The sequence below is a fragment of the Sinohyriopsis cumingii genome, chromosome 12, assembly GCF_028554795.1.
Source record: "Sinohyriopsis cumingii isolate HCF-2022 chromosome 12, ASM2855479v2, whole genome shotgun sequence".
Lineage (NCBI taxonomy): Eukaryota > Metazoa > Mollusca > Bivalvia > Unionida > Unionidae > Sinohyriopsis > Sinohyriopsis cumingii.
This window is the reverse complement of record NC_142972.1, coordinates 45,475,041-45,489,124: the sequence shown is the minus strand read 5'-3', so window position 1 is coordinate 45,489,124 and position 14,084 is coordinate 45,475,041. Positions and strand designations below refer to the sequence as shown.

The 14,084-nt window shown below is 35.7% G+C and overlaps 1 long non-coding RNA gene across 1 annotated transcript in view; it reads left to right on the top strand.

Moving 5' to 3' along the window:
* Positions 1-14,084, top strand: part of LOC149786368 (uncharacterized) — a 33,166-nt gene that overhangs the window by 5,320 nt on the left and 13,762 nt on the right. Inside the window, exons 2-3 of the long non-coding RNA XR_016424911.1 lie at positions 13,026-13,181; positions 13,678-13,907. This is a non-coding gene — a long non-coding RNA (uncharacterized LOC149786368). The remainder of the gene's footprint in view (positions 1-13,025; positions 13,182-13,677; positions 13,908-14,084) is intronic.

Sequence of the window (14,084 nt, the reverse complement as noted above, 5' to 3'; positions counted from 1 at the left end):
CGCCCAACGTTTTTCACAAAAATGTCTGCCAAACCAAACATAACAAATCTTGTGAAGATTTTCCTTAAGCTCGAATGTTTCAACACAAGCGAATCCAGTCAGATCAAAATCAGGTAATGGTCCATTAATTGCCACTCGCGTCATCTCGTTTGTAGGGTGACCGAATCTTTTAAAGTATACAGAACAATCTCCGTATCCTAGAAAACTTCCTGGATAACATGCAACCATATCAACCGAAATAACATCGTTGTAATTATACTTGGTATTCCACAATCCGCCATGTCCGTATTCGACGCAACTTGCGCGTACGTCCTCGAGTAAATCAAATCGTGTTGGTTTCCATGAATTTCTTTCTCTAGCGAAATGAGCCGCAACAGATGGAACGGAAAGCAATTAGTTAGTAATTTGTCAGTAATTTCCGCGTGTTTGTACTTGGAAAACTTCTCCGCGAGATTTTTCATCTCGTCATGGAGAGATTCTGTTCGATATATTTCACCGTTTGGTCTAACAAACTGATCAAATTCACCTTCCTCATTACTTTTAAATAACCATACCGATACAGGATCGTTTTTACTTATTTCGTTGATAAAATCAAACATATCTGGGGGGTAAAATCTAATAGTTCGATCACGTGGAAATATTGTTACTGCGCTGGTCCATGTGTGCGCGTTATGATCAATAATATTTATTGAAGCTCCTTTCGATTTATATTTCGATTCGTACAGTATTCTCCCATTATTGTCGCTACGGTTATTGGAAATTTTAATATTTTTCCTAACTCAGCAACATCTTTTATTGTAGCACCGGTATCCTTAACTGAATCAGCCCACGAGTTTATTTTTTTACGTCTTAAATCAGTTAATCCATTTCCACGCATCGCGTTTGTAAAGTGTTCTATTACTCGTTTGGCTACACAATTTAACCTTGAAAATTTCATGGGTGTCAGTTTATCAACGTTGGGTTTTTTATTTATCTCATAGATTCCATAAATAACCGCTGTTACATGATACGCTCGCTCATAATACGGTTTGTCAATACCCGTCAATAGACCCGGTCTGGAATTTTTACTTAATATGGCGATTTTATTATTACCAAGGACAGGATCATATTTGTCACGGATAACCCAACTACCTGTTTCTGTTAATACAATAAATTTTACTCTGAAGAAATATTTTTGATTGCCCTCATACTCAGCGATGTAGTTAATGATAGTTGCCGCTCGCTTGCCATTCATTGTGGCGTCCTTGACGGTGTTGCGAATAATCTTGAACGTTGACCACGTATGAGATGCACCATCCGTGTAAAATTCTTTCTTGGCGTCGTGAATTTTCGAGATCAAACTTTTTTTTCTTCGGATCAACCAAATCTCGTACTGGTAAATCAGAAGATAGTCTGTCGAGGTTGAATTTATATTTAACAGGCCTAGTTTGGGATAATCTCTCAAACTCATTCATATAATTAAAACAAATATTTAAATAAAGAAAATTATATATATATATATATATATATATATATATATATATATATATATATATATATATATATATATATATATATATATATATATATATATATATATATATATACAATGTCTCAATGCAAATGGTTGATGATCGGCTCAGTAAATCGATGCAACAAATCCTGTAGAGGTGAATTTTGTTGGATGCACTTACAAAGTATACGACGAGAAGTCTAGGACCAATACCGTGTCTGCGATGTGGTATTGGAGTGCGAGGAAAAACAGGATTATGTGGAAAGTGCGGTAGAAAACGGTTCAGAGAACTTAAAAGATATTATGACAAAAAAAATAATAATAGTGAAAACGCTATAAAATCCGTGGAGGATTATATATCAAGATTTCAGACAAACAATGATTTAAACAAGTAATATTATTGCATATATGGAGCAAAATATATCTGTCCCACATCCCACAATAACAAACTATGAATCAGATCGTAATGGCATGATCAGACACTGCAGGTTGAAGAGACCGGTTGGCGTTGTTTCTAATAGTGGCTATCTTAGATTTACAGCTGGGAAGAAAAGATATCTGTGTCATCGATTCACGTATGAGTGTGTCTTCGGAGTGATCAAAGATGATCTTGTTATTGATCATGTTAACGGGGATCCTCAGAACAACTCCTTATCCAACCTTCGTGTTGTCACACAAAGCGTGAACTCTGCACGTGGTAATACTGGAAGATGTAAAACAATCGCAAAGAGGGCGGTAAATTCCACAAACACAGAAACTGGCGAAGTAATTATATTTCGTTCGATATGTTCTGCTGCGAAATACTTTAATATTAATCCACGTTCAGTACAAAAAGTAGCAGAAAATATATATAAAACCGCTTTCTCAAAAAAATATAAGTAGAAAATCACCTTTCAGTACTGTTAACTATCATCACCACCTCGAATTATATTTATTTTTGGGGGGATCAGAAATTGTCATTATTATACTACTTATTTTTTGACTCACGAAAGGGAGGTAATTTATGGTCATAATCATATACAACATCCAAGGTCTGTGATGCCTGGTGGAGCAAGTTGAACAGTATGCATTACAGAAAGGATTTATGATTTCTAACATACAAAAATATAGAGTTCGTGTATTTTTCTGCCCTATTAGAACAGCGCAACACATAGACATTACATCTAAACTACAGAAAACCGACATGTATATTCCAGCCTACTAAGTGCAGAATCCAGCGTCTAGTCTGTATTGTGTGGCTGGTTAATTTTAGATCCAATATACAATGTACTGACTCGATTACAGAAATAGGTCCACGATAGTGTTTGGAATTAAAAATCAGTTGCATTTTCCTTGTTCAGTGCAGAAATATAATGCGAGATTGTCTATGTATGTGTGATTATTTATTTATCGAGTAAACTCCCTTTGACCAGTCATAGAGAGGATGAAAAAATCTAGCAATTACATGATCTAGACCGGATGTTCTATCATACATGGCGTGGTATAGTAAATATGAAATTCCTTAATTTAGCTTTGTTTGGTGAAAATATATCATATAAACGTATTTCTTGAATTCAGAATTGTATTTTGAGTAAATATATTCGAAATTAGTTCCTTTTCAATGATTATTAGCTATATATTAACTTTCGAAACATGTTTGTAACAAGATTTGATAGCTCAATCGGTATCGTATTGGACTGTGACGCTCGCGGTCCAGGATCGAATCCCCATGGCTGACAACATGTCGGTGGTTTGCGCATAATTGCGATTTTTATAATAATTGGGGGCTCCGCCAAATCCCCCCGCTCAGCAAAACTCAACCACGTATCAACCGGTGGTTGATACATATTTTCGTATCACCCACGGGCTTGATTATTGTGGGTAGGTTTTTTCTGAGCGTATGTCCTTCATTCATTATATGTTTGTACTGTCCTTCATTCATTATATGTTTGTACTGTCCTTCATTCATTATATATATATACCCATTTCATTGATACTTAATGAACTTGCTAAAAAACTCGAATAGAAGTTCATGATATATGTTTGTGCCGTCATTCTTTCATTGTATATATCCATAATCTGAACTCATTCATTGTATATATCCATTTCATTGTATATATCCATTTCATTGTATATCTTCACCAAACACACCCTCTTGGGCCTCTAGACCGTTGTTTGACGGGTTAGGGGCTCTCATAGTGGGGTAGTGTTTCGTGTACCTGTACCTTGAAACATCCCTTTATTTTAAAGATTTGTATATTATATAATGAAAATATCAAAGACATTATTTCTGCTTTTAAAAAACTAGAAGAAAACGGAATTAATATATCTGATGAACTAAATCCTGAAAAAATAATATCTGATTTTGAAACGTTAGAAGAACTTAAAAATGAAAATAAGTATGTTCTATCATCTCAATATAAGTTCATAAAGCGGATTCAGGCAGCTATGTTTCAGTGACTGGCTATGGTGAACGATGATCAAGTAAATGAATTTATTCCTCTTTCTGTTGCAATAGAAAAGATCAGGTCGGGATTATCCAGCGAATAAGAAACAAAAAAAAAACAATCAGTACCCGCATAAGATACTTAAGAAAAATTATGTCATCGGGTAACGACTGAATAGTAGTATAATTTCCCTCACTGTATATCACATCAGAATTAATTTACATAAAAAAATAAAATATTTCAGAATCATAATAAAATATTTTTTGGAAAACTGATTGATTTCTATACTTTTGAGTAGCCACCACTCCATCAGATTGATTCACAAAAAAATAAAATATTTCAGAATAATAATAAAAATATTTCAAAATAATAATACAATATTTTTTTTTGTAGTATTTTTTGGAAAGCTGATTAATTTGTATAATTTTCAGTACCAATTACCCCATCAGAATTAGCAAACTGATTGATTTGTGTAATTTTCAGTACCAATTACCCCATCAGAATTAGCAAACTGATTGATTTGTGTAATTTTCAGTACCAACCACCCCATCAGATTGATTCATTTCAGAATTATTTCAGATTGTACAAAATTGATTAATTTGTGTAATTTATCCCATCAGTGATTATATTTATTTATTCTGAAATATTATTTTTTTAAGTTGATCGAGTTTAATACAGGAGTGTGTATAATTTAGAATCTGATCTCTGTTACAGATGATCTCGATAATATGTTCTCGGCGGAGCTCATCTAACTGTTCTCGCCTCCGTATTCATCAATAACTAAATTAACGCTAAATTGCTCTGTGTTTTGAAAACACTGTTCTGATGGCGTTTTTCAAGTGCTTCTTTGTCATGTATAAAAACAATCACGTGCTGGTACATTATATAACATTTACTGGATTAATTAAGATTTCACATACAGATTTATCACAAGCTCTTCTCCACACATGTCAATTAAGCGATTAAGGTGGTCTGTGAGCTTAAAATTTATTCGTGTTAACATATTATTGTGACACTGCAGATACACAGGATTAGTTGGTTCTTGCACGATTAAACTTCCAGGGGGAACTTGTGGTGTAAATGTATATAAAATATATCCTTGTTGAGCCTGATTTGATTTTCCGAGGTCTATTTGATAGCTACCATCGACTACGTCACAAACCAGATTGACCACAATCGTGCTGGTTATATTAACGATTCCCGGAGAAACGTGCCTGCCGCCGCTGTGTGGATCATTATTATGTCAGAGAACAGTTGGAGGTGGTGTTAGTTTTTCCCATGCATCGAGTATTTTAGGAAAATTTTCGTTGATAAGGTCATTGAGTGATTTTGATAGTTCTCCAGCATTAATCCCTGGTATTACAAATGTTGGTAATTGTTGTTCAGTTATTTTGTAATGATTGAGAAACCATTCTCTAGCGTTGAAATTATTAATAATTATATTACCAAGTTCTTTAACCATATTCACAATGATAGTTTTATTAACATATCTAAGATCTGATATAACCTGATTAAGATGTTTTATCGTCTCAATGATTTGATGTTTCACATCATCGCTGTAGCTATCAGAAAAGAAATTTTGTAGTTTGTTGATTGATTGTTTAAATTCAAAATTAACAGGATCAGAATATGACTGAATAAATTCCTCATTGACGAGTGGAAGTATTACAATTTTTCCATCAGCAAAACGTTGACTATCATCTATTATTTTGGGAAGTTTTTCACCATCATCTGCTGTTATAAAAATGGGGAATCCGGGCTGTTTCCACGGATATTTACCTCGATATTCAGGAACTGTTATAAATTTCCTTTCATGTGTGATAAAATCAGCCCGAGTTGGTTCTGGTAGTATCGGTGTTATCGGTGGTGATATTTCAGGCCAACCTAGTACGGATCTTATCGTGGATTGATAAATATCAACGGCATAATCAGGAGAATGTATCTCAACCGTCGAGGACAGCATCGGTTCATGAACCTTAATTGATATTTTTGCTTCTTTTCCGGTTACTGATTTTATTCTATGTTGAAATTCCTCATTGATTTGTTCGATCTCATAACTACCAGTGGGTATTCCAACATCTATCCAGTCAGGAGTACCATCTGGTTTGTTCTTGTTAGCAAATACAAGCAAATTATTTGCTGGTGTACCATTAAATGATTTTGATCTGATATTTGGCCAGCTGTAATATACCCGTAATTGAGCTAATGCTATTTCTTTTACTGGAATTGCAGTAGGAAAGTTAATACTAAATTCAGGATTAGTTGAACTTACCGAGATCATCGTTATCTTTGGCGGAGTTGTGTTAGTCATGATCTGCTGGAGTAATTCTGTCATTATTAGTATTTATGTCTTTAATACCGATACCCTCATGATATATTTTAGTCATCATTGAAAACTCGAAATCAGATATAATTCCATCACTGAGACTCGCTGATAACAACGAGGACAATTTCGAGTATGCGACCGTCGCTGTGTGTAATTTTATTATGTAATCGGATAATTTTTCGTTCGTGCAAGTACATGTTTTTTTTGCGATGATATTAAGCACACCTGCAATCGTTGTTGCTGCTGAAATACAAATAGTTACGGCTGCTGATGCCATCATTGTCACCGCTGATAATATAACACCGGTTCCAGCAACAACAGTGGATACTGAATAAACAATCACGTCCACGATAACTAATCGTCGTCGATATTTATTTACTTTTACTGTATATTGTTCGACTTGATCTTTTAGCGCCTCCTGCCATTCACGCTCTTGATTGTATCTGTATTGTGCACCGTCCATATATTTTTATGCAGTAACCAATTGAGGTGTTTCAGCTACAAATTCCAAACACCACCAGTAAGATGTTGCAGTTAATTTCTTATCATCTGCTTACAGGATAAAAATTTCTTCAGTTCCGCTATTTAATATAACAGATACAACTCCGGAAAACCTATCTGTTGAATGACGCCATGGATATGTTGTAAATATCTCAAATAGTGCACCACTGAACACAGACAACCTGTACACGCCAGTGACTGTTGCGGTATATTTGATGGTTTTATTTTGCTGCGACCATGTTGCGAATCCCGATGATACAGTGCATACGATGTTTGTGATATGCCCAGGAGTTATTCCGGCTGGAATTTTAATCAAATTGGTTTTATTAACGATCTCAGAAATCCCCGCTACGATGTCTTGCTGTGTTCGTTTGATCATGTCGATGTTCGTCTTGATATCAGCGAGATTTATGTCAACGGAGTGTGGGGTGCCGAAGAATTCTTCTGCGGTTCTTTGATGGTTTCTGTGAAATCTTGCAAAAGCGCCCATGTGAACGTCATACTCGGCCCGCAACGTGGATAATTTACCATCTACGTTGTCGACGTATTTTTTTGTTGCTGCATCTTCGTCGGATGTTGGATCCGCTAAAACTACTATTTTATTTCCGCTCATGCTGAGTTCACCTGTCACTGTGTCACCGGTATTTTTCACGCGATTAGCAACACTTGCTGTAATTTGATCTCTAATTGTTGTAAATGATATACTTGAATCTCTGATTTTGCCGCTGTCAGTAAACACAGGAATATTATCCGTAACTGCACCGAGTACTCGTCGAACTATATCATTCCATCTGATATTGCTCGTTTTTAGTTTACCATATCGATCTTGAAAAATAACGATCTCATCTGGATCAACTCCAGCCACACTCATGATATCAGCAAGTTCATCTTTAGTCGCATACTTCGACGGATCAACATCGCCGGATTTTCTCTTAATGCGGGAAGATCTTCTTCCGTAAATATCAACCATTATATAAAATCCAAGACCTATTTAAAACGCATTACGCGCAACAAATCTGTTGCTTGTATAATCATGCACAACTTTATTAGGCGGTTTGCATGATTTTGATATAGCGTCGAGTACATTAATTACTTCACGGCCGCATATTGGCGGATCTGTCATTGTTTGTGTGGGTAGCGTTGAATACCAAACTCTGGAACCAGAGGTTCTTGCATGAAGTGGTGCGACATACTTGATAAATTCAGCAGGTGGAGCTAACCCATACGAATCAAAATAAACGATTCCACGTGGATCAACCGCGTATGATACCCAATGAGTACCGGGTCCGGAACGTTCATCGAGATTAATAATACCTGTTTCGAGTTTGTTTGGTTGTTTTGTTAATTGATCTCGCATAAAAACACCTCTAAAGGCTTTTATTTTTAATCGTTTAGCAGCATCAAGTAAATCAAAATTTATTTGACGCTAGAACATCTAACGTGGGAGCCTCAGACCGCTTCCCCAGCGAGATCCCGGTAATCTTAGACCGTGTCCCTTTTTTTGTACCCATTTCCTGTTGCTTTCTTTAGAGCCATTCCAGCAGCTGTTCCAACAGCACCTAACGCGGCTGCCTTTGCTACGGCTGGAGCAGCAGCAGCTATTAACGCTGGAATAGCCGCAAGAAGTGGAAATATACCACCCGTTTTAACCATGTCTTTGATGGCGCTCGGAGAAAGACGTAATTGAACTCCAGTTTTTGATTCTAGGCTTTATTGAAATGTTTAATCTGATTATTTGTCAACGATAATTTGTTTGGACCACCACCCATCTGATCTCGTTTTAGTGATATTTTAGTTCCGCATTTGCTGGTGGTTTTTGATTGAAGCTTTTTGACCTGACCGGGAGTCAGAGTAACATTAACATGACTATGCGACATTTTTATATAAATAATATTTTTCTGAATAATTAAAGATTTTCCACTGGTGCATCAACGACTCTCGTTCGACCACTACCACCTTCAAGTAACATGGCTTTATCGCTGAGTATGACCGCGATTGCTCTATAATTAACACCACCTGTATTCAATGTTGCTTTAAGATGTACATCAACGACAGATTGTTTTGATAGATCAAGATGTTCCAGTGAAAAATAATAAATCGGATACAAAGTTCTGAAATCATATTGTGATATTTGCAAACCGGTATCAACATTTTGATCACATCCCATGAATGACATTAAACGATGATATGCACGTCCTATACGATTCTGTTCATAATTTAGTTGTATATTTTCTGCTGGTTCTTGTTGTCCGTTTATCTGTAAAGAAATATCTGTGATACCTAGTTTATCAAATATCATATGAGAGTGAACTTGTGAGCCTAATCGATTAGTTTACTGAAACGCAACAAAAATATGTCGCGGTGCAGAAACACCCTGTTGTGATGCTATATGCCATGTAAACTGACCGTTAACGTTAGTTTGCATACTATCTGTGCTTGTTGTTAACCATGACAATAAGGATTTACCACCAGTGTCCATGAAAGAAATTAATTTTTGTTCTACTGCGATTGTTGGAGTCATTACCGGCATCCATAGTGAAAGTTTCGATAGTACTACTTTACCAGCATCACCAAGAGGCCTCCATAGAGCATCGTTATCATCACCCTTTCTCACAAGAACAACTGTGTGTCTAGCTCCAAAAATAACCTTTCTAAAATTTCCACAAAATCCAAAAATATGCGATAGTGGAATTGCACATGAAAATCTTCTATTGTCTCCTAGTAACATATTTTTACGTGCTGCAAATCCCAAGTTGAAATTTTCGCTAGAACCATGAACCACTGGCCACACATCAGCATCAGCGTTATTGGCAAAATTTCTTGGTTGTCTTATATTATATGGATCGCTTTCAGGGTGATTGGAGTTATCTTTCACAAACATCATTGTAGGACCTGCTGATCTTGTATAATCATCAGAGTATCTTGCTAATCCTATTATTGTTGTAGCAATGTCTACATCTTTCTGAATCGATTCAATATTTGTTCCATCGATCATATAAGTGGCGCTATCATACAACGCCATAATCCCATTGTTGACAAAACCAACTTTTACTGCACCTCCGTAATTAGTATCATCCATTTTTACAACTGTACCTTCTACCTCAAGAAAAGCCTCAGCGGGTAAAAAGTATCTACTTGTATCATGAACTTTTAGTTCAATTCTTCCACGTTGATCTGGTATTCGTGCCTCATAAGAATAAAACTGATAATCACGTACCGATTCATCTTTAAGGACAGATGCCTCCATATCAAATGCTTCATCGGATTCACGTTTAAACATTTTATTATAATTATTTTCGTCTAACACGAAAACCGTGTTTGGAAACTCCACTTCCTGATATCATGCTTGAAATATTAATTCCTGATTCACTGAGTCTTTGATCTATCAAATTTGATGTTATATTTCTTTCTGCCTCTTCAGATAATTCCGCTAGTTTTTTATTTGCAGCCTGATTTATTATTTTACTTACGTCTGTGGGCATAATTTCAGTACTTGCCAGTTTCACTGGTGGTTGTTGTTTTCGTCGCAATAATCGTGCTAGTCTTTCTTCGATTGCCGAAAACGCCTTACCAGCAACATTGACAATTGCTCCAGGAGCTTTTTCATGAACAATATCGATAGCTTTCATCGATATTTGTTTTGCAACAGGTGCTACTTTTGGAGCTATCCTTGTGAATAATCCCCGCACAACATCACCAAGTCCATCTCCGTAAGTAGCTCTGTAGATAGGTAATCGTGAGTTCACCGCTCTGACCTGTACAGGTTTACGATGATTATTATGTATGATCATCTTTTTTAATTTACCATTTATTTAACAACTAGTCATCAACAAGTTCATCGATAAGTTATCGGTAAACTCCAATATCCATGATACCACCTTGAAATAATCGCCGACAAATATCAGCTGCTTCATTAATTATTTCTGGTGAATTATTTCCGGCACGTTTTCCTCCTATGAGAACTTCTAACCGTGACACGTCATTGAGGATATTATCAGGACAAATAAAATTATTTCCTTCTGATGTAGTCAGGAACCCACTTCCTACAGCGCTTGGAGGATCGTTGTCAGGATCTCTTTCTTTACCCAGTGAATGTAATTTCTCCTGTTGTTTAGTTTCTATATCTCTAAATATTTCTTCTTGTTTCCATTTTTCTTCTGCTTTTCGCTTCATTTCCTTTGCCATCTGCTTCCTTTTCTCTCTAGATGGTTTTAACATCAATTGCTGTTGTTCTATTTGTTGTAAAGGTGGAGGAAGTTGATACTGGGTGAGTTGTTCTTGTTTTAGTTGTTTCAGTCTCTCTCTATAAAGTCTTTTTACTTCATTAATAATTTCATATTCTTGACCTCTAGCTTGTTTTTTGTTGTAATATACGCGATATATATATTTAATAAGATTATCATCATTTACTTTTTCATAATGGGGTTTTAAAATACTAGATTTATTAAATAGTATATTTAATATTGCTTCGGGTAATTGTTCTTCTTTAGTATTTCTAATTTCTTCAACAACCCCCTTCCTAAATTTTGCAATCAATTCTAAGTTTTTTTTCTACTAGTTCGGGTTCAGGTGCATGTTCTTTTTGCACGTCGGCGACTCCAGTACAAAGTTTTCCAATACTTTCAAGTATTTCTTCGCCGACAGGTGGAGGTTGAGCCGCAGCTATTTCCCTGGCTATGCCAGGTGGAAGATCTCGTAAAATCTTCTTTGTTTGTTTAGTTCTTCTTGCTATTTTTTCGGTTTGTTCTGCTGTTTGTTTTGATACCAGAAGAAGATCTTCTTTGATGACAGCTGTAACCTTTTCAGTAGCTGCAGTGGCGGGTTTAAACAGTTTTTTAGTTTCTTCTTCATGCTCAACTTGTGCTTCTTGCTGCGCTTGTAGATTTTTTCTAAATGAGTCTCTGACAGAAAGAAATTTTTTAATTGCTTCTAATCGTTCTCGTGCTATTCTTGCAGTATGAGATTCTGAATATACCATTATTTTTAATATAACAATTTTTTAATTAATAGCAGCAGAGAGGGTCCTGTCTACAATTCTGTTTGGGACAAACAATAATCGTAGACGTGGTATTGACCTCTATGAAGGGTCACTATTTTTTTTGGTCTAAACACAAGGGTGACCATTCCCTTAAGTGGTCTGTTCACCCTCTCTGCTGCTACCTCAGATTACCCCCATGACTCGTTCTGACACAGGACCCTGTCTATTATACTATATAAGGTAGAAGGTACGTAACTTCCAAATACTTGGTTCCACCCATGACCCTTGATTTCCTTCTGCTATTTCCTTCTTTAAAGGCACATAGAGTTATGAGTACTTTTGCTACTGTATGAAATGCTGCTGTATTGAACTCTGAGGTATGGCCACTGTTGTTTCTGTATGAAATCTGAGGTATGGCCACTGTTGTTACTGTATGAAATCTGAGGTATGGCCACTGTTGTTACTGTATGAACTCTGAGGTATGGCCACTGTTGTTACTGTATGAACTATGAGGTATGGCCACTGTTGTTACTGTATGAAATCTGAGGTATGGCCACTGTTGTTACTGTATGAACTCTGAGGTATGGCCACTGTTGTTACTGTATGAACTCTGAGGTATGGCCACTGTTGTTACTGTATGAACTCTGAGGTATTGCCACTGTTGTTACTGTATGAACTCTGAGGTATGGCCACTGTTGTTACTGTATGAAATCTGAGGTATGGCCACTGTTGTTACTGTATGAAATCTGAGTTATAGCTACTGTACATGGTGAATCAAACCCATGACCTTTGCATTGTTAGTAGTACACTCTAACCAACTGAGCTATGCAGACTCTTGACAGATGCAGTATTGATAATATATAAAAGTCAGTATAGTCTGTTTACATAGTTTATGTATACACTTTCATTTAAGGATTGTTGTTTATTATGAAACAAATTAAAATTTCATACACGTTATCATCTAACATTTTCCATTTGATCAGAGTTGTGTATGGATGTCAGCCAGTGAGCTTTTTCTTTAATTGGCTGTAAATATATCAGTGGGATTCACTGTTCTGTATTACTGTGCCTCAATGAATGAAATTCCAAATATGATTAAATAAAAGAATGTTATTAAACTATGAGTTTACTAAACTATTTACAGTGTTGAATTTAATTTTAGGGTTCAAATGTTCTTTTTTTAATTCAACGATCATAAAGTTTGCACAACATTTTTTTAGTACATACTTCATTGAATTTAAGAAAATAAACAGTCAGTTCTTAAATAAATCCACACCTGAAACTCTTGATTTTCTTGAGCAGATGAACATCCCAGTGTAGCTTGGACCAAGAATAAGGTACTTGTCCCACTCATTAGGAAGAGCATGTTGATGTACCATCAGGACACTAAACGGTTGGACATTCATGGAATCTTACAAGACTGACTTGCTGTCTATGCTACTATAGAGAACCTACCAGGTGAAATTTGTTCTCAATAATTTAAGGTATTTTTACAGAAGGAATGAAAACTGTAAAAAAAACTCCTCCCAGCTCTTTACAAATATATAAAAAAAATTTAATTTTAGGGACAGAATTTATTCTTATTAATAAAACTTAGTTATATAAAATAGATATTGCATGAAGAAATGGCACAAACTCAGCTGAATTTAGACAAACTTGAGTGACAGACACCTAAATACCTATTTACTGGTATGTTTCTATTATAATATATTACTATTATTGAGTAAAATTTCATAATTAAGTGATCTATTTATTTTTCATAGGAATAAAATTAATTTTGAAACTTGTGATTTCAAGTTGGTGACAATCAAATGTACACTTTTGTTTAAAAATGTTAGGCTACATGTTATTTTGTCTGAGAACTCTTACATGAATGTAGAAACATTTTTAACCTTTCTCAGCTAGGATCTTTGTTTAGGAAAATGAGTGCTTTATAACCTGGTAATACTTACAGGGATTTGTAAAAAGTACTGCAGAATGTTCAAGGAGGAGATGGAGAAGATAGCTCAATAGACTGACTCAAGAGAGTACACAGAAGCACTTGCAGCACACAGTCTTGATTACCCAACCTGCAGAAACTGCTCAGACTGCTCTCTGTTCTTGAACACACCATGGATGAGACATATCCCTTCCTCATTCAGATATCAGCAACTTGTTCTTCACTGATCGAAAACTTCTTGGCTGGTATGTGTTTAGTATATGTTGCAATACTTTTCTTGACTTTTTTAAATGTTTTTATTTTGGAGACCAAAGAGGTCAATCTGGATATAACAATTTCTATCACAGTTTGTGATTATTATATGTAAAATTGCAAATAATAACCCTCCTCCCTCTTGGTTAGGTAACTGTCAGTGATTTTGC